This window comes from Pteropus medius, unplaced genomic scaffold (genome assembly GCF_902729225.1).
Source record: "Pteropus medius unplaced genomic scaffold, Ma_sr-lr_union100, whole genome shotgun sequence".
NCBI lineage: Eukaryota > Metazoa > Chordata > Mammalia > Chiroptera > Pteropodidae > Pteropus > Pteropus medius.
This window is the reverse complement of record NW_024354499.1, coordinates 7,245,086-7,270,876: the sequence shown is the minus strand read 5'-3', so window position 1 is coordinate 7,270,876 and position 25,791 is coordinate 7,245,086.

The window sequence follows — 25,791 nt, the reverse complement described above, 5'->3', positions numbered from 1 at the left end:
ACACAGAGATTGGAAGATCAATTTGTCCTCCCTGGGGAAAAGACATAGAAACTAAGATCTGGAAGATAAATAGTGTAGTAGGCTGAGTAATGTCCCTCAAGTGTGTCCACATCCTAATATCCAGAACCTATGAATGTTATCTTAGATGCTGAGAGACTTTGCAGATGTAATTGAGTCAAGGATCTTGAGATGCAGAAATTATCCTAGATTATCTGGATGCACCCTAAATATAATCACCAGTTTCCTTATAAGAGGGATGCAGGAGCAGTCAGAGTCAGAGGAAAAGGTGATATGATGACAGAAACAGATGAGATGATGTGTTTTGAAGATGGAAGAAGGGGCCACAAGCCAAGGAATACAAGTAGCCACTAGACACTGAAAAAGGCAAGGAAATTGATCCTCCCCTTGGATCCTCCAGAAGCAGTCAACCCTGCCAATACCTTGACTTCAATCTCGTGAAATTGATTTTGGAGTTCTGGCATCCAGAACTATAAGAGAATAATTTTGTCATTTTAAACCACATAGGCAATGATAATTTGTTACAGCAACCATTGAAAACTAACCCCAGTATGTATTTTCTAAAAGAGACAGCGACAAAGAGGAGATGGCTTCTGGAGAACTATAGGTGCCGATTATATCAGAGGAAAATGCTTGACATTCAATGTTCTGAGGGAATAATAAGTGAATGGGGAAAAAAGCATGAGATAAGGGTGGGGAGAGAGGTCAGCACTAGATCATACCTGGCCTTATGGGTATTAGACTTTATTTGATTTGATCCTAAAGGCAGTGGGAAAAGCATAATTTTAAAGAGTTTTTGAAGATCATTCTGGCTCTTGTATGAAGGATATAAACTTTATGCAGGCAAAAAGGAAGACCAGTTTGAGACTATTGGAGGGAAGGGGCTGTCAGTTAGAAATACATGTTCAAAGAAGGGTCAGATAAAATTGTAAGAGCTGGGCTGCTTGGGGCTGGTTCTAAATGCCGATCACCCATAGGACTAATGCTGAGGGGCTTTATTTCAGTAACAATTAAGGTCTGTACTTATTTTGTATAACTGATCTTGATGTTCCCTTTTTTCTACATGCCCCAATGGTTTAAGATTGCTTTCTGTGGTTTACAAACATGGAATGGAGGAAAAAAAGTTGGCTTATTTTAGAATCAAATTGATCACCTTTTAGATCTGGGATCAGCAATCTATGTCCAATGTGTTAAATCTGTCCACTGCCTCTTTTTGATTTTAGGTGTTTCTTCTTTGTAACATATGTGTTCAATCCTATAACTTTCCCTCTAAGCATTGCTATTGCTGCATCTCAAAAATTTGGATAAATTGTATTTTCATTTTAATTTAGCTCAAAATATTTTTAAATTTGACTTGAGACTTCTTTGAACCAAGTGTTCTTTAGAAGTGTGTTGTTTCATCTCCAAATATTTTGGCACCTCCCAGCTATCTGTTATTGATTCCTAGTATAATTCCACTGTGGTCTGAGAACATGCTTTGTATAATTTCTATTCTTTTAAATGTGCTAAAATGCATTTCATGGCCCAGAATATGGTCAATCTTTGTGAATGTTTCATATGAATGTGAAAAAAAAATGTGTATTCTGCTGTTGTTGGATAAAATAAACTATAAATATCAATTATATTCAGTTGATTGATGGTACTATTCAGTTCAACTATGTCATTACTGAATTTCTGCCTGCTGGATGTGTCAATTACTGACAGAGGAGTATTGAATTCTCCAATTGTAATAGGGGATTTGTCCATCTCTCCTGCAGTTCTATCAGTTTTTGCCTCATATACTTTGATGTTCTGTTTCTAGACACCTGTGCATTAAGGATTGTTAATTGTCTTCCTAGAGAATTGACCTCTTTATAATGATATAATGGCCCTCTTTTATGTTAAACTTATTGAAGTGACATTGGGTAATAAAATTATATGTTTCAAGTACACAATTCTATAATCCATTATCTGTATATTGCACTATGTGCTCACCACTTGTGATCTAGTCTCCCTTCATCACCTTATATTTGACCCACTTTCTTCACTTCATTCTTCTCCCATCCCCCTTCCCCTCTCTAACCACCATTCTGTTGTCTATATCTATGTGTTTGTTTGTTACTTTCTGTTTTATATCCCACACATGAGCGAAATCATATGGTTCTTGCCCATTTCCATTTGACTTAATTTTTTTTAGCATGATACTCTCAAGATCCATCCATGTTATTGCAAATGACAGTATTTCGTCTTTTCTAATGGCTGAGTAGATATGTACCACATCTTTTTTATCCAATCATCCATCAAAGCACACTTAAGTTGTTTCCATGTCTTGGCTACCATATATAATGCTGCAATGAATGTAGAATTGCATATATCTTTATGAATAAATGTTTTCAAATTTGGGGGTGGGTAGATAGCCAGAAGAAGGATTGCTGGGTCATATGGTAGCTCTATTCTTAATTTTTCGAGGAACTCCCATGCTGCTTTCCATAATGGCTGTACCAGTTTACATTCCTATCAGCAGTGTATGAGGGTTCCTTTTTCTCCATGTTTTCTCCAACACTGGTTTTATTTGTTATATTTTGTCTTATTGATAACAGCCATTGTGACAGGAGGTATCCCAATGTGGTTTTCAGTTGCATTTTTTGTAGTGGCCCTCTTAATTTCTGATAATGTTTATTCTTCTAAAGTCTACTTTATTTTAAATTAATATAGCAGCTCTCATTTATTTTGATTAGTGTTAGCTCAATATATCTTTCTCCAATCCTTTAATTTTTAATCTATCTGTGTATTTATATTTTAAAAGATTTCTTGTAAACAATAAATAGTTGGGTCTCTTTCTTGTAAGCAATAAATAATAAACTCTCTTTTTTAATTGGTGTATTTCATTGCCTGTTTTTATAAATAAAATTTTACTGGACTTCAGATACAATCGTTTATATGTTGTCTATCGCTGCTTTCATGCTACAATGACAGAACTGAATAGCTACAAAATAGATCACATGGCCCACAGAGGTGAAAATATTACTCTCTGATCCTTTATAAAAACTGTTTGCTGACACCTGTAAGATCACAGCCCTCTATTACTTGTTTACCTTTTAAATGATTCCTGATGGTTTGCATTTTGTAAATTCTTTTTCCCCAAAATTGTAACCATTCACACACCAACTGATGCAAATATTAGAGACAATATGAATCGTTTTTACCTGTTACTTAAAAATAGCATCAACATAAAACATGGCATAAGCCATCTCTGAAGTTTGATGTATTAGTAGAATTCATTAAATATATTTTTAGAGGAGTTTCTTGGTGCATGAAACAAAGTTTCTATATAAATGTAGTGTACTAATAAAAATGAGTAATATAAAAATAAAAGTACTTCTGAGTTCTGCATCGCATTTTCTTCCCACCCACTGCCTAAATAAGTCTCTAAGTCAGCTTAAACCAGCTGACAAATTCTGGTGTTGCATAAATCATATGCTGGCAATTTAAATGTATGGACTTTTAAAAGAAATTCATGTTACTTTAGCAAGTTAAATGATGATAATTCTTCTGTGGTTGGCAATGACATGCTGACTTCAGCTTTTATGAAAGGGCTCATCCAGGCATCCATGTTCCTCCCAACCACAGCTGCAACTTAACAGAGACCTAACATTGCTACCCATTAATGTGCTATTGACCCACGAATATTGATGGTGACGGTATCAGCCACTGTGCCACAATTAAAAGCTTCATTCAAATGAGAAAAGAAAACTCACCTCAAACATAAATTTTAAAGTGGAGCATTAAATATTTATGAGAAATGCCCCCAAGTTGCTGAATTTAGCAATTGCATAATAAAAGTGCCACATATTTTGGAGAAAGATTACTCCCCACTGTTGTACAATCAAGGAATTTTTAAGCAACTTATGGGTGAAAGAAAAGGGAGGGGAGAAGGGTGATTATAAATTAATAAAGCATGTGGTACCATTTGATTACCAGCCACTGTAGTGTGAAATGAGTTGGTTTTAGTCCAGCTGTGCTGACTGATGATTATCATCAACTTCCCTCCACAAGAACCTGGTGAGTTGGTCCCAACAGGAGGGGTCTGGGGAAGACATGGAAGAGTGGGTGAGGATAAAGCAGGTCAGAGCACCATGTGGGGAGAACAGCAGAGTTTCCATCAAGACCATACTCAGCCTGCTTGGCTCTGAAATACTAAGTGTGACTGCTGAGCCCAGCTATCAAATTTAAAAAAACTTTCTGAGAATAAAGTTCATCTTTAAAAAAAAATTGAAACTTCATTTCATAGACTCAAATAAAATGGAATTGCAAGTGGCCTGAGAAAGCCTCTAATCAATGGTTCTCTGTGACGACTGATCGTCAAAATAGTTAAGCATCTACATATTTTTAAACTTAGCCAAGAACCTGCTGAATAAAAATCTCTGGCAATGGGGCCCAAAAGTGTGATTTAAATAAGAAAACAAAAATTGGTTGAATGACTCTCTATCCACACTCTTGCCATCACTTCATTGTGGGTAGAATATACTTCTTCACCCTTTGACTTTGGGCCAGTTCATATGACCTGCTTTGGACCATGACATGTAGACAAAGTGACATCGTCATTGTGCTAATTTCAAACCAAGGCCCTTAAGAAATGCCGCATGTTTACACTTGCACTTTTGTGTCTATACCATTGACTCAGAGAGAGCTTCTATGGTTACTTCGGAGTAACCACAAAAGGAATATATGTGGAGGAGAATGATTCCAGTGGTCCCACCGCATCTGCAGCAGGAGGCAGAGCTGCTCCAGATGCTGCAACCCAGATCAGTAAACCAGCTGAGCTGAACACACATGAGCAAGTGCGGTTGAGACCAGCAGGATCAACTCAGCGGCATCACAGACATGTGGCAAACAAATGTTTATTGCTGTATGCAATCGAGATGTTTGCTTGTAACTATTGACATAATATAAGGTGATGCCAGGGAGAAGATATCTGATACTGTCACCACAGAACCAGCTCAAAATGGTTCTGATACTGAGTTGTTTTTCAGAGATAACCGACCAAAACCATTAGTCATGCAGCCAAAGCATTATTCACAAAGGAGAGAACTCTGACCTCCAGCTTCACCTGAAACAAAAGTCTCCCCCACCTTTCAACACACAGACCAAAGACATAACTGGAACTTGAACATCAGAACCCTTTCAGAAGCGAAGGGTCCATTGTCCAGGAAGATCCAGTGTTGAGGCCTCTTTACAATAAGTGGCCAAGTTCCAAGGTCCTCCAGTTAAAACTTGCCCTCCAGTGCTTCCATATACCAGTTCTCCCTAATCTCTTCAAAACCATTAACCTAGTCCAGAGAGCAAGATGAATATGAGACTCCATTAGGTCTCTCATCTTCTCAGTTGGTGCCTCCTTGCTCAGTAAACCTTTCCTTACTTAATAATTTCTTTGAAATTATTCAAACCCAAGCAAAGAAGAACCTTTTCAACCATTTTGACCTAGCAACCAGATCAGAGTGTTTTATAATCAGGCATTATAACTTCTCATTATTTAGAATCCCAAAGTCATGTGCAAGACTTTCATTCCCACAAGATGGAACCATGACACACTTGCATTTGCAACTTGCCATATCTAGAACAGGAATGGTATCTCATTTAATCCTCAAAAAAAAAAAATAGTTTACATATAAGCTAAATGCTAGGGAAATTGAGATCCCAGTAACAAACCAAAGATAAAGACAGTTGTAGGGAATAGTGTGGTTCACTGTACAGATCTTCCTTTAGGATGGAGGTATTCAAACCTCCAGGTGCTGGGAGTATTAATGACTGACAGCTCATACTTGAGCCCTTGGCTAAATGGCACCACCTCCACTCAGGTTGCTCCCCCAACTCTGGGGTAGCCTAGGGTGGTGGAAGGGGGGAAATACAAAGATCAAGGAATTTCAAGTCTCCTGATGAGACTGACTGAAGCCTCTGATGTGAGTACATCTCAGCTTAGCATCCCGCTCTATTCAAACTGCTTCCCAAGCCCCTCGGGATATTGTCACCAAGAGTATTCACCAATAAACTCTGGATGGAATCTCTCCTCAGAGTCTGTTTCCCAGGGAGCTCAACTTACAAGAACTATCTAGTTCAAGTTTCAGATAGACCATGTCTGTGTAACTAACAGTTAACTTAAGAAAATTGTTCAAGAATGTCATTAGCTTTAAAATTTCTCTAGTTTAAAGCATCAAAGAATTTGAAAACTCCAAGTGAGTTTAGAAATTAAGTAGGCCATTGATTCCCACAAAAAAAAAGATTAGTGGATGTTTATATTCACCTGCTATCTTTAATTGTACAATGATGACCAGCTATTATCAACCATCTCTGTTTATGAAATGCTCATAATAGAAGCCAATATTAGTATATGTTTTACACTTAAGAAAAACATTTATATTTATTTTTCTTTTTATCTTCATAACCATCCTATGAGCAAAACAATCATTAAGCTATTTAATAGTTAATGACCCTGAAGAGGTGACTTGGTATAGGCCACATGACTAGAACAGAGGGAATAAGAAAATAAAACCGTCTTTCCAATTCTAATTGTGTTCACTTTCTCGCAAGTCACAGTACTCTCTATATAGTCAGAAGCCGGAGTGCGTGGGTGTAACTTAACTTGCAAAGAATTTGAATCTAAGGCTGTTAAGTAGCTAGTCAGACGAGCGACAGGGGAACAAAGGTATGAAGGCCCAGGGGAAGGTCCACATCTGATAGAGAAATAAAGGAAAAATGCAACCCCAAATGAGGAGCTCTGAAGAATGTATGTTAAAGTGCAGATAAAACTGATTGAAGAAAATCAGTGAGGTGCAATTTGTATTTCGTCCTCCTGAGAAAGCTGTGCTATGTGGAGGAAGCTGTCAAGGAAACCGGAAGATTACAACTAAAGCTTTCTAGTTCGAAAGATTGTGCATTGAGAATATTAACCTCGGTAGAGAAAGGAATGGCTCAGCTTAGAATTTACCTCTGCACTGCATAAAACAAGTAGGTAGCAGCTTATTAACAGCATTCAAAGAAGCTCAAAGGCCCCACATTAATAAAAACCACCCTGGCAGCTGAAAGACTGAAGAAATCAGCAGAAATGAGGCAACAAACTAATATAGCCTAATGCGTTAACCCCAGAGAGAAAGAAAGACCAAGAAAGGTGGTCCCTTCTGATGAACTTCCTCAAAAAGAAAGATAAAACGACACTGAAAAGAGTAAATTATTCAAAACTTGGTGATGAGATGGATGCTAAGAATCTATTACTGGAACAAAGGGGTCCATCTGTCTGCACACATCTAAGCCAATGAAATACATACGGGTTTTGTAGCAAATAAAGTTAAGGGTTTATTTTAGAAAGTTGCAAGTCCTGGAGACACAGACGAGCTATCACCCTTAAAAACCTGGCTCTCTGGGTTTCTCAAGGGGATAGATTATATAGGGGAAAATCATCAGTCATGGAAATGAAGGGAGTTGGGGGTCATGGGTGCTACTGACTGTATGGGGCTGGGATAATTGGTCATCTTGTTCAGTTCTGGAATCAGCAATGGCACCATCCTGTCTGGTCCCATGGTCTGTGGGGTTGTTTTGCCTTAAAGGGTCTAGGGATGAAACATCTAAAGCCAAAATGTTATCCTTAGTGTAACCGAAGGTTACTGTCCTCCTTGTCGATAGACCTGAGACTTCATTCTTAAAAGATTTGACACCGGCCAGAACCTTATGTCTTAAGGTTAAATAATTAAGGGAGTAGGCATACAAAGGTAGAAGGATAAGGTTGGAAAAAAAAAAAAAACAAAAAACGAGTCACAATGCCATTATCTAGGCAAAACCAGCTTGAATCAAAGGAAAAGCTGTAAGTGAAATCTGGGCGAGGTCACAAATCCACAGTGAAAATCGTAGCGACTTCTACTTCATTCATTACATAAAAAATCAGCACTATAAGGAATTGTTTTAGATGTGACAATTGTTTTCGATGTGTTCATTGTTTTAGATGTGACAATAGTGTTTTTGTTCTATTATTTTAGAGAGCTCTTATCTTTCATAGATATCTAAGAAATATTTTCAGATGAATAAGATGTTGTTCTCTCCTCAGAATAAGAGGAGAGGAGTAGGTAGAGGTGTAAATGCAACAAGATTGACCGTGGACTTATAATTGCGCATCTGGGTTATAATGTGCATAAGAACTCATTATACTATTCTTCCACATTTTCATAACAAATTTACAAAATAATTCTGGGAGAGTTAAAGTTTAAATATAAACAACAAACCTGTAAAATGCTGGGGAAAATGTTGGTAAACATATGTCTAAATCTTTCTAATACATAATAATATTCATAGAATTCATCAAGGAAAAATTATTTTATTTGACTACATAAAATGGAAAACATCTACATCTATATCTACCTATAGTTCATATATAGATGTAGATACATAGTATATACTTTCAGAAAATATTTAATAAGAAGGGAAATTGCTCATAACACATTAATTTTAAAACAGATTATAAAACCAATAAAACATCATTTGATATTTTATATGCTTATATATATTTCTCCTTTTGCTTATTGCTGGGCTACTATAGCAAACAACTCAGAGTCTGTGCCTCAGATAGAAATAGATTATACATAATCCATTACAACTAAAGTGTTTATATGTTATATGAATGAGAAGCAAAGATGATTATAACATATAACAGGAGACATAATACAATTGGGTCAAGAAAAGGCAATAAAGAAGAATCCCTTTATTTTTTTTAGCTGACAATTCTGAAGTATTCTGGGTATTAACTATAAAAAGAAAATAATAAATCTTCAAAAAGTGTAATTTTTCCTTTAATGGATAATTTTTATTTTAGTCAATATACTTTTCCATAATTCTGAACAGTATATTAAATTACATTTATAATCTGAAAAAAAATGTTATAACAATAAAATACAAGAATGAATAACTAGAAAATACTTTTTTTCATATCCTTGCTTCTTTTTCAGTAACAAACATATTTTGTGTGAAAGAACTTCAATCCTCATAGTAAAAAGGTGATTTTTTTTCTTTCTTTAGTTTATCTTGGAAGGTTCTGACATAATTTAAAAAAATGTCAAATGAATCAAGATTTTTGTTGAAATTGAAACCATTACTATCTTTTATTTGCCAAGGTCTGGCAAAGTGACTAAATATATATGCATCTTGAAAGGAAGTGAAGGTGTTTAGAGTGGGCACAACGCTCATTGAATATAGGTGGGTATTGATAAAGTGTTGAGTAAGAAAACTGAAAATATAATGCAAGGCAGAGTGAGAAATGGAAGAAAAGAAGAGAGAAGAGGAACAAGGATGGGAGGAGTGTGGATGAAAGAAGGGAAACAAGTATCTTGGTGCACAAGTAGTAGGTGTACAAATGCTGGTCATACATAAGCCAAGATTTGCAGATTGCCAATGTCTCAAATTAATGGAGCATTATAAAATAAAAACAAAATAAATAATAAATTTAATTTAATTTAAAAATAATAATAAAAACAAAAAAAATAAAACCTCCCTACTTCATTTGGTTTAGCTAGCATTGCCTTTATTCATCAAAATAGAAAGAAACCAATAAGCACGTGGGTTTGCCAATATAACTCAAAGCACATGAAGTTTTCAAGCTTACAAATGCTTCTAAGAAATATAATTTTCTCATTAATTTCCTGTGCAAGAAATGGAAATTATTTCATTTGCCAAAAATCATCTTTTGTCTTTGATGCAAAGGAAATCTAGCAATAACTCTTTTTTGTTAAAAATTAAGAAAATTTAAATTTTCTGTCACTTTAATCTAATAGATTTATGTCAATATTTGGCTTCACCAAAGACCATAATTTCTGTATCTAATGTGATGAGAGTCATAAGAATAACAAGGTAAAAAGGGCATTATTTTAGAGTTTGACTAGTAGGACTGTTTCTAATACTAAGGAAAGTTATTTAGCCTTCCAGAGCATCAGTTTACATCAGTAAAATCAGCTGTGTCAAAATGACATGTGCATGTAAAATCAGTTTTTGGTAAATAGCATGTAAACCGATAAAAGATAATCCATTCATGTATTAATAAACACCCAGTTCAGTACAAACATATTTTAACCAAACTGCTTTTGCTGTCTGTTTCATCATTCTGTTCTTTGATTAAAACTCAAGAAATTGCTTATTTTTTTTCTGAGTTCAAAGTTTTTATCTTTGTATTCTAAGGTTTTCCTTACACTTCCATCCTTTATGTTTTAATTTAAGATCACAATATTTCTAATCATAATTATAAAGAATAGTCTTCAAGTAAAAAATAATTCTAAGCTATGTGTCTGTCATATTAAATAGTGCCTCAAAAAATAAAAATAAAAACCACAATCTACCCAAAACCAGTAAAAAAAAACTACGACTTTTGATAGGCAATTTCTTTGCAATGAAATACATTATGGATGAACTACAGAACAGCTTGGATGGGAAAAGGTATTGATATTAACTGAGGAAGCCCAGAACCAATTATAGAGCACTTAATAAACCCACTCGGGCAAAGTCACGGCACCTGGGGGAGATTTGAAACAGGACGATAACTGTGAAAAGTTCATGGGATGCCAGTTCATACCAGCAACTATAATAAAAACAGCCAGAAGAAACAGGCCTGAAATTGTGGTTCAGATAAATTTTCCAAGGCTAAACAGCACTAAAAAGGGATTAAACACAAAGAGAATTTTCTTTCATGATTCACAGCAGCAGAGGCTTTCAGGAAACAAAGAACCTAGCAACTCAATGGGTAATGAAGTGTTTACTACTGGAAAGCAAGGGAAATAAGGAGCTGAAGATGGAAGGCTTGGAATAAACTAGATAGGACCGAAGTGCTACGTGCTCTGATATTCACCAAGCAAAATAAGAAATTTAGACTCTGGGTGGAGATGTTAAGAGCTACACAAAAAGATATCTATTGCTCCACCTTACTTGTTGGATTATGTAGAGCAGAACAGATTCCTGCTTAAATGGTATGCTGTACATTCATCTATTTGGGGACAGAATGTGAGCATTCTAAGCTGAATAAATCCATCCTATCTTCGTGGCATGTCTGATGTAATATTTATAACCTATTATAGTAAATGCAACTTCTGTATCCTTTGTCCTCAATCTTCCAGGGTTAGGCAAATCCTTAAACCAAAGTTCACTTGACTCTCCTATTAGAGTGTTTCTATATATTTAGGAACCACCTAGGGCCCTCTTAAAAATGAAGATTCCTAATCTCCACCCTTACTACTGATTCAGTAGATCTGAGGTGGGGCATAATTAAGAAACACCAGAAGTGACTCCAAAAGCAGATGGTCCATAAGATGAAGCCATATCTTAGAGAATAACAAACTTTTCACCCATCCATTTTTTAAAGAGAAAAATTAGAAATTTGTTTGGAACCTAATTGTTCAACTTTTTTCCTATTCCCCATCCTTCAATTAAATAATAAATTAAAAAGAAGATTCATCAGTGGATGCTAAAACTAGTGGGTGAAAGTTTGATGAAGAACAGTGTATCTTCGTCATCACAAAGTATCTCCAAGATATACGTATTATTATGGCACTTACTTAATAAGTAAAAAATCATTTAAATTGATGACTTTACAGTGACAAAACCTGGCAGATGCTATTTTAGTCATGTGATAAAAGAGAATATCAACAGTAGTGAGACAGATCAACCTCATATTAAACAATATACAAAACCTTCATATATCTGCCAAAATTGCATAACCTGAATTGAATCATGAGGAATATCTAACAAATATGGAATTAAATTAACTAGCCTCTACATTGTAAAAGTATTAAGCCGTGAGTCAAGGAAGGACTGAAAAATTGCTATAAAGTAAAGGGGACTAAGGAGATTTGACAACTAAATCCTATACAAGGTACCAGATTGAATGCTGGACTAGAAAGGAAAAAGAAAAAACAAAGCAGATCTTGTAAGTTTCTTTGATTTTTGCTATAAATGACATCGCTGAGATAGTGGAAAGAAATGTGCATGAAGTTTGAGGGTAAAATGGTTGTATTGTACCAATGTTAATTATCCGATTTCGATGGATTTACTGTGATTATGTAAGAGACTATCCTCATTTTAGAAAAATACACATTTCAACAATTTAAAGGTAATGGGGCATCATGTCTGAGACAGTCTTAAGTGTTATAGAAAATATAGAAAAAGCTACACAGACAGACAAAGACAAAGAGAACGATAAAACAAATGTCAAATGTTACAAAAGTGGAATCTAGTGAAGAATATGTAGGTGTTGTACTGCTCTTGTAACTTTTCTGTGATTTTGAAATTACTTTGAAATAAAAAGTAAAAAATGAGAGCAATCTCAAATTCATCATTATAAAATGGCAACATGAATTCCTGGTGCAAGCAACAAGCATAAAGTTTTATATTTATCCAACTATATGTCATTTACAAGGGACACATCTAATATATAAAGTCACAGAAATGTTGAAGGTCAAAAAAGTGTCTGGCAAATACTAACCAAAACCACACTGGTATAGGCATATTTATATGAAACAAAGCATTAGGTAAAAAGCATTACAAAAAATAAAGGAGGGGTGTAATTAGATGTTCGATTCATCAGTTCTAAATTTATACATATTTACATAATTGCATAGCATCAAAACATAAGATATAAAGCAAAAACTGACAGAACCATAAGTAGAAATAAATAACTTCCCACTGGAATTTCAGAGAGATTTTAATATATTACTCTGAAACTGATACATCGGGCAGACAAAAGTCAATAAGAAAATGAGAACATGTACATTAGCAAGCTTGATCTATGAGCTTCCATAAAATACTGTTTTATGGGGAAAAAAAGCTGCAGAATACACATCATTTTGAAGCATGTATGAAATGAAATACTTACAAAAATTTCCCAAATATTGGACCACACCTATAACAAGTCTCATTACATTTGAAAGGATTGGTATCACACACATACTACATTCTCTAATCAAAATTTAAATAACCAAGAATCAATAACTGAAGATAACTAGATAAATTATATATGCTTGGAATCCCCCTTTATGTGAGAATTCTACATCTAGTTTACTACAGTTTCTGTCACTCCTTATTGAGCCAGAAACTGAGACCAAAATGAAGTGGTTATTCATCAGTATGTCGCTGGTTCTGCTGGTTTGTAAACAGTTTTTCTTGATATTCATGTCATTAAAACAGGGTGAAGAGAAACAAGCCAATGGGAAAATTTCAAGAAAATGTGTATATGATGTGTTCACTACGCAAAGAAAATGAGTGTCTGGAGAATAGAACTTAATACACTATTATGAGATGAACCATTTTAAGACTATGACAAAAACGAGTGACAAAAAATAAATAAACTTTATAGAAAAGACTAAACGAGTGACAAAAAATAAATAAACTTTATAGAAAAGACTAAAATTTCTAAACTTTCTAAAGTAAATAAAATAAGTATTGCTACAGTGCAATGCCACTGTAAATTGTGATAATTTTTTCAGACTTTAAAACCTTTTGCAGGTGATGAACTGATTTTTTTTTAAGTGTCTACAGAATGCATCAGAAATAATGTGCATTAAGCAGAAATAATCAATTGCAAAAATCTGTCTAGCCAGAAATATTGTAGTTCAATGTACTGTAAACTTGACTAAGCACTTATAGGACACAATGCATGAAAAAATTAAATCTTTTGTGGCATATTCTATTGCAGCTGATGAAAGTACAGCTATAAATAACACCACACAGTTAGCTATATTTATTCGTGCTGTCAAAGGGAATTTTGATGTGACCAAAGGACTTCTAGGCAGAATGCCCGTGATAGGAATAACATCAGGAAATGACATTTTGTATATGTTAGGAAAATGTTCATGTTGGACAAATTCAAAATTAGGATTGCAGTCAAGACGACAGACAGTGGTCCTATCATGGTCAGTGCTGTAGGAGTTCAACTAAGTTATAGAATATTGTTCCTAAGGTATAGAACTTAGAACATGATTCACCGGGGAGATCTTTTTGCTAAAAGTTAAAAGTGAAACTCATTGTCAAAGTAGCCATTACCACATAGACTGAATCTCAGACAATTCAGTACTTGACTTAATGAATTAGATAGTTTACTGCTTGACAGTATCTGGCTTAGTGGTGACAAGGAGCTGAGGATATATTTTAAACACTTCATAGAAATCTTGCTTAATCCAGCAAAGGAAAACACCTGGGCTAGTTTATTAGTCAAAACTACATCAGATTTGATCTTCTGGGTTGATAGTTTATCAAAACCCTGAATATTTCTTTGAATGGATGTTCATATGTACTAACACAAAAATGTATGATTCCATACATGTGGCTTTGGGAAGCTCTTGGACAAAGAATAACAACTCTCCCACCTCCCTACTCTGAAACTTGGTTTCTAGAAATAAAATTATTACCTTAACTACTTTCTCAAGAATGTGGAGTTGAGGACTGAATTCCAAAAAATTTAATCTAACTTTACATTCTATAAAAATGACCTAACATTTTTCAGTTAACCTTTCTCTGTGAATGAAGAACAAAACAGAAGATACTAAACTGGAGTGCAGCAAAGAACTGAAAACTAAATATGATGATATTAAAATATCAAAGTTCTACAACATTCTCAGATGAAGTTAAACTAAATACAAACATAACTATACTAAAATACTATCCATATTCAGAATTACCTATATTAATTATATTTAAATTACAAAATGAATAAAATTAAACATTGCCCCTACTTGAAGTATTATGATTGAACGTTTACTGTACTTTGAAATCCAAACACAAGACTGGACATCAATGTTTTTAGGTGTCTATGGCACATCGAACTCAGCACCTCTAAGAATAAACTTAGAAGACTTGCCTCAGGAATTCAGGTTCTTTAACCAGCCATTCATGCTGGTTTCAAATATGCATTCCACCTAAACTATCTCTTCCTCCAACACCCAATGTATCCAACTTTTTTCACAAAAGCTTTCATATTTATCTTCTCTATTCTGGTCACCCTCAGGTTGAATGTTTGCAGTATCCTCTTTGAAAGACTTCCTGCCTTTAAATTCTCCCATCTCAATTCATCCTACATAATATTCCAGAGTATACATTTTTAATACACTAATGATCAGGTCCCTATCCTGCTCCCACTCTGTTATTGATCTTGCACTGCTTTTGACCCCTCAAAGTAAAAAGGTCATGCTCCTTAGCCTGGCAAAGAGTTCCTGTGGTCTGCTCCCACCCTAATTCTCATAGTCCTAATGCTGACTACTCTTCGTCATGCATATTTTTTAAGTAGACAACTGATTATATGAGTCACTGCAGTGATATTTACTTTTTCTCTATATTGTCATCTTAGCTCATGACTAGAATGCCCTTCTGCTCCAATTCACTTGTTGAAATATTAGTCTTCTTCAAGGTCCATCTCAAAAGCCCTCCTCCATTAAGCCTACATAGCTATCTTTCTCTTAGGTAGTCCTATTATAAGTTATCATAACTTTAAAAACTACTACCCACTTTACTGCATATGTTTCCTCTTGTCCCTACCAGACTAGAAATTTCTTAGAGATGGGAACTGTGTCTGAGTAGACTTTGAGTCCTAGTGCTTCGCCCTTCATAGATGTTTAGCAGCTTGGCTGAATTCTGGTTGTATGTTAAAGGAGGAGAAAATGGACCTTCGAAGGATCTATAGGTAGTGTTTGGTCTATAAATTACTAAAAAGGTTTCCAGAATTTTATCAGTATTGTAGGTATGTAAATACAGGGAACATTTGTCATTATTTGGCTCCTCTGTATCTTCCCCATCCTACTACTACCTTAATTCTGTTTGCAGGAATCATATCCCCACCATCAACACTACCACCATTATGTGCAGTCTTCATAGATGGATAATTCATGATTTTGGCTTTCCTGCTTTTTTTGGCAGGGTCTAAGCAAGAGCAAATGGCCTAATGTTAGTCAAATGGATGCTTCTTCCTGAGGCTTAAATCTTGATCCAGTGATGAAAGGATGAGGAAAAAAGTTGTAAGTTATTCATTTCAGTGGTGGCAGCAGAAGCAATAAAGCAATGAGAGTAATAGTGGAATCCTGGCAAGAGTGCTCAGCCCCAAGGTCATTGCTATGCTTCTGACATCCTTCCTGGCTCTCCAGGGTCCCCTAAGTTCATGCCTGTTTTCTCAGGTGCCCCTGGCTTCCATTATCCTGCCAATATCCTGCCAACAAATTCTTTTATTTTTTATTTTTTGTTACTTAGGGTTGGTGTCTATAGCTTATAACTGTCTTTTCTAATATACCATGTATATTTTCTAGGGAGGGATTTATAGAAATTAACCAGATCCTTGAAAAGATATAGCAGCTCCTCAAAAAACATTGTTTTGTTAAACGTGGTTTCATTATAACATTGATGAAATGCTAGTAACTTAATTCTTGCTTATATCAATTAGCCTATGGTAAAATTAGTTTTGTCATTCATTTTTTCACTTAAAGTCACAGAACCAATCAATGGAGTTGAGGAGTTATTGTATATGCTTGCCTCCAAATACTGAGAACTATTATGTTAACATTTCTAGGCTGTAGCTTGTAAAGAAAAGAATCCAATGATGTCATGATTTCATGTACACAGGAGCTATTCAGTAATTAACTCTGTATCATATCCTAGGTACTCATTAGAGAAGCTTTATGGAAAGCTGTCAGTAACATCCAAAAAAAGTAAGATGATTTTAAATAAAATAATGTCTCTGTTTCTTAATTATTGTATAGACTAATTCTTCATTTACAAAATAAGTAGAATTTGCTGCTAACTCTATCTGGTGACCTGCAGCAGCTAGGAAATATAAAAGCACCAACATCTTTCCCTAATCTGTCTCTTTTCCTTCTATTGATGGCCATAAAAGTAAATAAAGAAATCACCCTTTGGAACAGAATTTCTTTAATTTCCCATTGAATTTTTAATTCATTCCTCCTTCTTATTATATATCTTGTCATGTTACAACATTGCTTCTAGCTCATAGAAATCTCAACTGTTGGGACAGTAAGTTCAAGGTGGATTCTACAAGATCCACTTGAGCTTAAAATCCTACTATTTTTAACATTTTTTTAAATTTCAGGTTTAGGGAATATTATATCTGACTCATTTAAGTTTTTTCATACCCCTTTTTGGCAGGAGAAAAAAAAATGGGTTTAGAAAATAATTTAATGAATTGAACTTCATAGTCGTAAAACACGTTTGACAAATCTTAAGAATTTAATTTCCTATAGGTTTTTGGAAATTCTTGTTTTTTTCACAATATATGTGAAATTTTCATTTAATATGATTTTGTTTCTCAGCCCTTCAGTATAGTCTCACTTTTTTCCAAAGTGTAACACAAGGTGGAGACTAATTAATTGATTTATTGACATCTTGATTGTGATATGAGGTCCTGTGTCTCTCGCTGGGGGAAGACTTTATAAAGGACCTGAATATTTTTCAAAATTGTAATAAAATGAAAGGGTGTACCTAGTTGCATCCTCCATATTTTCAACCAGGGAATATCCATACCTTACCTTATACCTAAGACAGAGTATTGTAACCTTTAGCTCATGAGCTAAAATTGGCCTGCCATCTGTTTTTTGTAAATAAAGTTTTATTGGAACACAGCCATACTCATTCTCTTATTTATTGTCTGTGACTGTTTTTTGCACTAAAATGGCGGAATTGAGTAGTTGTATAATCTGGCTCTTTATAGAAAATTCTTTCTGTATCTTGGCCTAGAACATTCTCTTTCCATTAGGAATGGTATAAACAATGGAATATTATTCAGCCTTTAAAAAAAGAAGGAAATCCTATTATTTGAGATAACGTGGATGAACCTGTGCGATATAATGTTAAGTGAAATAAGCCAAACACCAAAAGACAAATACTGCATGATATCACTTAATAGGGAATATAAGAAAGTTGTACTCATAATAACAGCGAGTAGAATGGTGGTTACCAGGGTCTGGGAGGTTGGGAAAATGGGAGATGTTTATCAAAGGGTACAAACTTTCTGTTGAAAGATAAATAACTTCTGGAGACCTAATTACAGCATGGTGACCATAGTTAATAATGTATTATATACTTGAAATTTGCTAACAGTAAATCTCAAGTGTTCTCATCACACACAAAAAAGGTAACTATGTGTGATGATGGGTAATGTTAATTAGCTTGATTGTTGTAATGATTTCACAATACCAAAACATCACATTATATACCTTAAATTATGCCATTTTTATTTGTTAAAAAACTTTCTCATCACTAGAATATAACCAGGAGATGGATTTCTGTGTCAGTTTTGTTCATTGATGTATATGCAGTATCTAATCTAGTACATGGCCTATAATAGCACTCAAACAATCAATATTTGTTTAACGAAAAAAATAATATACAGAAGACCTTCTAGGCTAGCAAATGCTTCCTGATAATCTAGAGAAGACCGTTCATTCACCCAACAAACATTTATTGGGTTTCAGTGATCATTTAGGGGCTATGCTAGACTGAGTATATATTGTGGGAATAAAGCAAATATGCTGACATGATTTTTACCTTTATGTTGCTTATAGTCTGGTGTGGAGTCACTGACAAACAACCAAACAAAAATTAAATGCACACAGAGGCAGTGATGAGCAAGAAGCTATTCAGAGAACACATAGACTTCCAAGGTCATATCTACAGATCTCAGTTGGTCAGCAGTGACTCCTACCATGTTGCCCTAAAGGTGAAAGGTTAAAGAAGGGTGAGACAGACCCAGCCAGCATCAGTTCTTCTTCCTTCTGAATTAAGTTATTGGGTTGGTAGTAGCTAGGAGGCACAAGTAAAGTATTTTCCTGGAGAATGGTAGAGTTTAGATTCGGGCACCAGCAGGAAGGCAGTTTTTCTAAAGTAGTCCCATGGCTGCTTTCAGTCAGGTGCTCATTAGCCTTGATGTGGGTTTCCCTTGATGGTGCCCTTTACCAGGACTTGGAGAGACTGCAGCTTTTAAAGAGGCAGTTCAGTCCCCACTCTGGCTCAGTCCTTGGCCTAATTTAGGTAGTACAATAATGTTATCCAACTGTGAGGATGATGAGATGATTTTCCTGTGATTTCTTGTTTGAGAATCAGTGACCAAAATCTACAAGGAAACTACCCAGCCCATGAGTCTTTTGGACTCCGCTGCAGCTAAGCTGGTGTCCTGTTGATATAATAGCCTCATAATGGAGCTAGTCCAGAAGCAAAATGTTCCTGTCACTCCCATAACTACCCATTTCAGATAGTCACAGACTTTAGAATTTGAAAGATCTGATAGATCATCTGACCTAATCCCAGCACTGAAGAAAGAAAATTAGAAAACTGAGACACAAAAAGGCTAAGATGTTTCTATTTGACAAACATAATTTAGTGGGGGATGGAAAATACCTGGGATCTCAATGCAACTTGATTCATTAATGGATAAAACTTGTTTAAAAGTCTAGAATCTTTCTTACAAGAAGTGTGATATTTTAAAGTAGGCAGAAGAGTACTTTCTGAGGTTATGTGTAATCTTTCATAGCCTTAATTCCATGAAGGTCATAGCATTACACATCACCTCATAAATATCCTTTGCACCCAGGCAAAGAATTCTTTACCCATGGCCCTGGCCACCTATCTGGGCTGTCTCATTGAGAGAACACACTTGCAAAGTTTTCACACTAAACACCATAATGAAGCAACACTGAAAAAAAAATCTATCCTGATGTCAGATCCATACTGCCACCTTAATAATAGAACTATTAGAAGTTAACACATCCAAAGAATTATTTGCTTCCTTGAACTTTAAGTATGTCTTTTAAAAAGTAGTATAATGAGAATAGTATATAGTCATTGTTCTTTTGTTCCCCAACAAATGTCTACAGAAAATAACTAACGAAAAATAAAATATCTGTCATTCAATCACTAGTAGAAATGAAAATTCTTATATGACGTGTTTTGCCACCTCTGGCCATCAGTTTTTAGAGGCAGGGATCACATGAGACAAATAAATGATGATAGGTAGATGATAGATAGATAGATGATAGATAGATAGATAGATAGATAGATAGATAGATAGATAGATAGATACATAGATACATAGATACATAGATAGATAGATGATAGAGAGATGATAGATAATAGATGATGGATGATAGATAGATGATAAATAGTAGATAGGTGATAGATGATAGATGATAGATAGATAATAGATATATGATAGATAGATAAATAGGTAAATAGATGATGATGATAGATAGATAGATAGATAGATAGATAGATAGATAGATAGATAGATAGATAGATGATAGATAGGCAGACAGACAGACACAAACAGATAGATAAAAGAGAGAAGGAAAGAGAGGGGAAGGGGAGGAAGGAAGGAGGGAAGGAAGGCCAAATATTCCAGACTTGTTTAGAAATCTTCAATTTAGGAGATAATAATATAAATTTTATTTTAAGTCACAAATTTCACTGACTCCATGCTGGATCTTCTTTTCATTTTTTATGACATCTTAGATTCTATATATTTCCATTTGTATTTAGTTATAGAATGTATCCACTTCCATTTAAAAGTTTCCTATTTGTTCCAAAGCACTTCCTATTCTCCAATGCAGAATAAGCATATGACTGGAAAAGCCTGAGATGAGACAAGAACATGAGTGAGTGTTCATGGCACACTTCAACTCCCTCGGTTAAGCCATGTGCCTCAGTGGTAAGAAAGGGGCAGTGAGAGGAAATAGGACAGAACAGTGCAGTTATGTGCAATGTATGATAATGTAGGATGGTGCTGGCCTCCTTCTGGTTACATATATTTCCATCTGTTGTTGGTAGCCGAGGGTGAAGTGATGGCCGCTGCATGAATGTGGATGTTTTTCTTGAAATGATGTTCAGTATCACCCTAACTTCCTTCCTCTTTGGGGATGTTTTCAAAAAGAGCAGCTGCATCTTCCATCAGTCCTGCCAGAGGTACACACTAACAAATCTTCTCTGGGACTGAGAGCACCACCGCTTCCCTGAGCAGCCATCCGGACTCTCCTGTTTTCAGATCCCTTCTCTAACCTTCAGTTTCCTTTACATGAACCCACTGGAACTGCTGGAATCTCCTTCTCCACCTTCTGAAAGGCACATAGGTTGGCCACAGTACACCACCATATTTTTAAGTCCTGCTCTTTGAGTTACTCAGCACAGATCTTTCCTCCAGAGCTATTTAGATCAGAAGCAGATATGAGCACCAATCTTTATGATCATGTTGATCTCCAGTTTTAGGAGATTCATGACAGGCTCTCAGGAACCTTGCCACTCACCCTGCAAGAGCCAAGACAGCACTGAGTAGGCTGTAAATCACCCACAAAGTAGCATTTGGTTGGGGTAGTTTCCAATCTCTGCATCTGGCATCACCCTCAACCTTTATGATTGATTTTTTTGGAACTTCCCTTGCCTATTTCAGGGGGTAGAGAGTTTTCCCACTGTAGCACTGCATCTACATAAGGCTAACGTTTCCTCACTGCCACACACACCCCTCCCCCACCACCACCACCTGCTTCTCAGACCTCTCCTTATGTGGACTGAGGAAACTCACATCTCACATCTCAGTATGTCCTACAACAGAAGTGTCTGGGAGCTTGGCAGGGTAGTACTAGTGCCTTTTTTTTTGGAAGTTTGGTAGTGGAGAGAACATCCCCAAACCTCATGTTCAATAATTCACCAGAAGGACTCCTAAAAAAGTTGTTATACTTATTGTTATGGTTTATTACAACAAAAGAATATAGATTAAAATCAGCAATGGGAAGAGACATCGAGAGCTGGGTCTAGGAGGGTTACAGGCATGAGCTTCCAGTTGTCCTCTTCCATAGAGCTGTGCATACAGAGCTCACTTCTCCTGACTAAGTTGTGTAGCAGCATGCACAGAGTATTGCCAACCAAGGAAGCTCACTTGAGCCTTGGTGTTTAAACTTGTTGTTAGGGGTTGGTCAGGTACACATAGTTAACCTTAATCTTCAATTCTTCCAGAGGTCAAGTTGATACCCTGTGGCCCAAAGCTTCTACTATATATCATATCATTAGCATAGACTCTGGCATGGCCCATGGCTCCCAGATAAATAAAGACACTCTTATCAAGTAAGCTATTTCAAGGACTCGGTGATTATCTACAAGGAACTGGGGGCAAAGTCCAAATCTTTGTTTGGGCAAGATTAATTCTATACTGCACACTGCCTTAGCTGTTATTTTCAGATATAGAAAAATTTCACATCAAGTCCTGCTACACATAGAATTCTTATTATCAGACTTTGGAGAAATTTAAAGACCTTCAATTTTAAAATGTTTCTTAGCACATTAGAAGAAAGGGGTGGGGGGATTCCATAGCCACCAAATATTCCAAGTTATACATAAAAATTGATACAAAAAGAAAGATTAGATGGGCTACAGTACTGACTGGGGCAGAATCGGAGTAGAGCACAAATGTTCTAATATCCAGACTGGGTTTAAATTACCACAGAAAAAGTTTATGTTTTCCCATGAGAAAGCTGGCTTAAGCACCTATCATGTGCCTAACATTGAAATAGGTGATAAATGGATGCAAACGGCAGACGTAAGTTATAGTTTTTGCCTTTGGAGTGCTCTTTGGGTTAGCAAGCACCAAACAGATAATGAGAATAAGAAACTATGTGGTTTAGACAAATTTTCAAAAATAAATTAGAGACAGGAAATGCTACCTGTGGTTTCCCAAAGGAAATGACACCTTTATCTGCTCTTTCTAGCCCTCTGCAAAGGAGAATAACCATAAACTTTTCTTCTCCACCTTTCAAAGCTGACAAATGCACATAATCTGCAAATAACTAAACCTTTTTCTATTTCAATCTCACTTAACCCCATAGCATCTCTTTTTATGCTTTTCCAATTTTTTGATCTCATATCTTCTGCACATTTCTTATAATTTTATGACAATATTTATTACTACTGACTTCCAATTATATTTTCTTCAGCTGATATTTCTCATGGAATTCATCATGAACTACATTTAGCTCACTTTGGGCCTACTACCTTTTCAAAAATATTAATTTGTTCAGCATTCTTATTCAGAAAACTCAACCTGGAATGTCAACATTCTAAATTAAACAGTTGAAGATGTAAAGAGAACAATTAATTAAGCAATGTACCTGGCTGTCAAATGGGGAATGATATTTGTCACTGATGATCCATAATCTTCCTGCAGCAAACCAATATTCATTTATTCAATAAATATTTACTGAGGGCCCATTAGATTTAAGACATTACTCTGAATAGTGGATGTATGGTAGAAATATGACTAAGGCAAATACGGTCTCAGCTCTCATAGAGCTTACCTTCTCTTTGAAGTACTCAGAAAATAAACATGTAAACAAATAAATAAATAAGATAATTTCAGTATGAATAAGTCCTAATGAAGACCATAAAACAGGGTGACTGAGAAATAGGAGAGCTAATATAGATCTGACCTTCAAAGGAACACCTTACTTAGGAGATGACACTGAACTTAGCCTTGAATGATGAGAAAACAGGCATGGGGAAATCAAATCTGAGGACATAACAGTTAAAGCAAAAGAAGCAGCAGATGCAAGACCTGTAATGGAAGAGTCAGAGACTCAGAGAAACAGAAAAAGGCCGGTGTGTCCAGAATGTGTTGAGCAAGGGAGAGAAAGTGGTAGCTGAGGTGAAGAAACAAAAGTAGGCAAAGATCAGCTTAGTCAGGACTTTGTAGTCAATGATTAGGAGTTTGAATTTCATCTTAAGTGAAAAGGGAAGTCACTGGAGAGTTCTATTTTTAAAAGTAACTGACTGCTTTTAATGAATAAATTGAATAGAAACAAAAGTGGAAGTAGGTGGCTAGTTGGAAGTGTATTGCAATAATCTAGGTGTCTTAAACTGGAGTGATAGCAATGGAGGTGCAGAGGCAGCTAATGAAAATGATGGGGGTAGGACAACAGAACTTGCCAATGGATAGATTTGAAGGGTGAGACTAAGAGAGGAATTGAGGATGGCCTCTAAATTTAGAGCTTGAACAAGTGGGTAGGTGATGATGGCATTAACTGAGGTAGAGAAGACTTGAGGAAAAAACAGTTTCGGCAGGAAGTGAAAGCAACAAAGTTGTCTTTTGTTTGTTTGATCTTTTGATGGTTTCATTTGTTTTGATTTTTTGGTCATTATAAAGGTGAAATGCTAAAGAGATACCAAATGAAGATATCAACAGATATATGCATTGGAATTGGATCAAGAGAGCAGACAGATTGGAACATAATAAACATAAAAATTATACTTAATGCCATAAAAATAGTAAAGTTTGCCTAACTTGTGGATAAACGAAGTAAAGTCCATTAAGTAAAACTAAAAGTTGTTTTTACTTTAGTGGTAGCGGATTTTGCATCCACATATTCTTATCCCCTCTAAATGTTTATTGAGATGATTGGTACACAATCATAAGTCATTTCCTCTATGTTAAAAGTGTAAGTGAGGCCATATACCAGAGCCATATACCAGTGGTCATCCCATAGAATCTGTGATTTTGGCTTCATTGACACTGCCCTCTAGCCAACTGGCAATGCTAAACTCAGGCAAATTATCTGAGGAAAATATTTGTCTTCTTTAGCCTTTTAATATTCAGAATCCAGCAGAACAGTTGTTATTAGATAGGATTTTCAAATAAGTAGAGACAAAAAAAAAAAACTATTGATTTCTGAATTTATAGTAAAACTCTGCTTTTTAATAGAAGTGACATGAATTCCAATAAAGTACAAATGCTCTTCAAACCTTGAAAACAAGACCCATACTTGCTTTACTCTATTTTAAATCTTGGCTCGCTGCTTTAAATTATAGATGACATTTCAGTTAGAAAAAGCAACAGAATTGGACTCCTGCAGACTAAGCTAAACTAAAAAGGTTTACAAGTTTGCAATAGGCAAAAATGAAACATTTTTATTAGTAAAATTTCCACATTTTAACTGTGATTGCCTGAACTTTATCCACGATACTTCACCCATTAAAGCAATGTTTGTGTTTCGGAGCAAAATTAAGCTGTAGATTAGTCTTGAGGTTTGAGAGGACCTATAAGCAACAGTTGTCTTTTACCTGCAAATATATAACCAAATGGGAGATGGAAGCAGGAAGGGGTAGAGAGGTAAGGTATGCTGCTCTAGAAATTCCACCATATTAAACATGAGACAAGGAGAAAGAGACTTCTTTTCATAATAAGAAAAAAGTAGTAAATATAGAGGGTGCAATAAAAAGAATACGGGTAATCGAGTATGTCCTGAAAAGACCAAAATAATGTTGTTTAGGAATGAAGGATGTGATATGAAGAGGTAGATGTAATATGCATAGAAAAAACAAGAATATGATATAGAGAGTTACCATATCTGGCCAACAAGTCTGCACACTGTGTACTCCAAGGAGTAACTCACACAGAATAGGATACGAGCAGCACCCTTGGAGTTATGAATATGAAGTATGGATATCTCACAAGAACGTCCTAGAAACATGACACCTCAAAAGAAGGAGTGCCTAATTCCTTCTAGAGAAGTTAAATAAAACTTCATAGAGTATTAAAATCTGCACTGATTCTTGAGGATGGATAGATTTTTTCCAGAGATAAAAAAATACAAAAAGGTTTAGAGCTCTCATGAAAGAGGCATGGAATAAACAAAGTGGAGGAGGCCTGAGAGAGTGTTAGGTTTATAGCCAGTAAATTAAGTTTTCAAAGTATCCAGAGGAGTTTGAGATGGGTAGAATAGAAGAAGGAAGGAAGGAAGGAAGGAA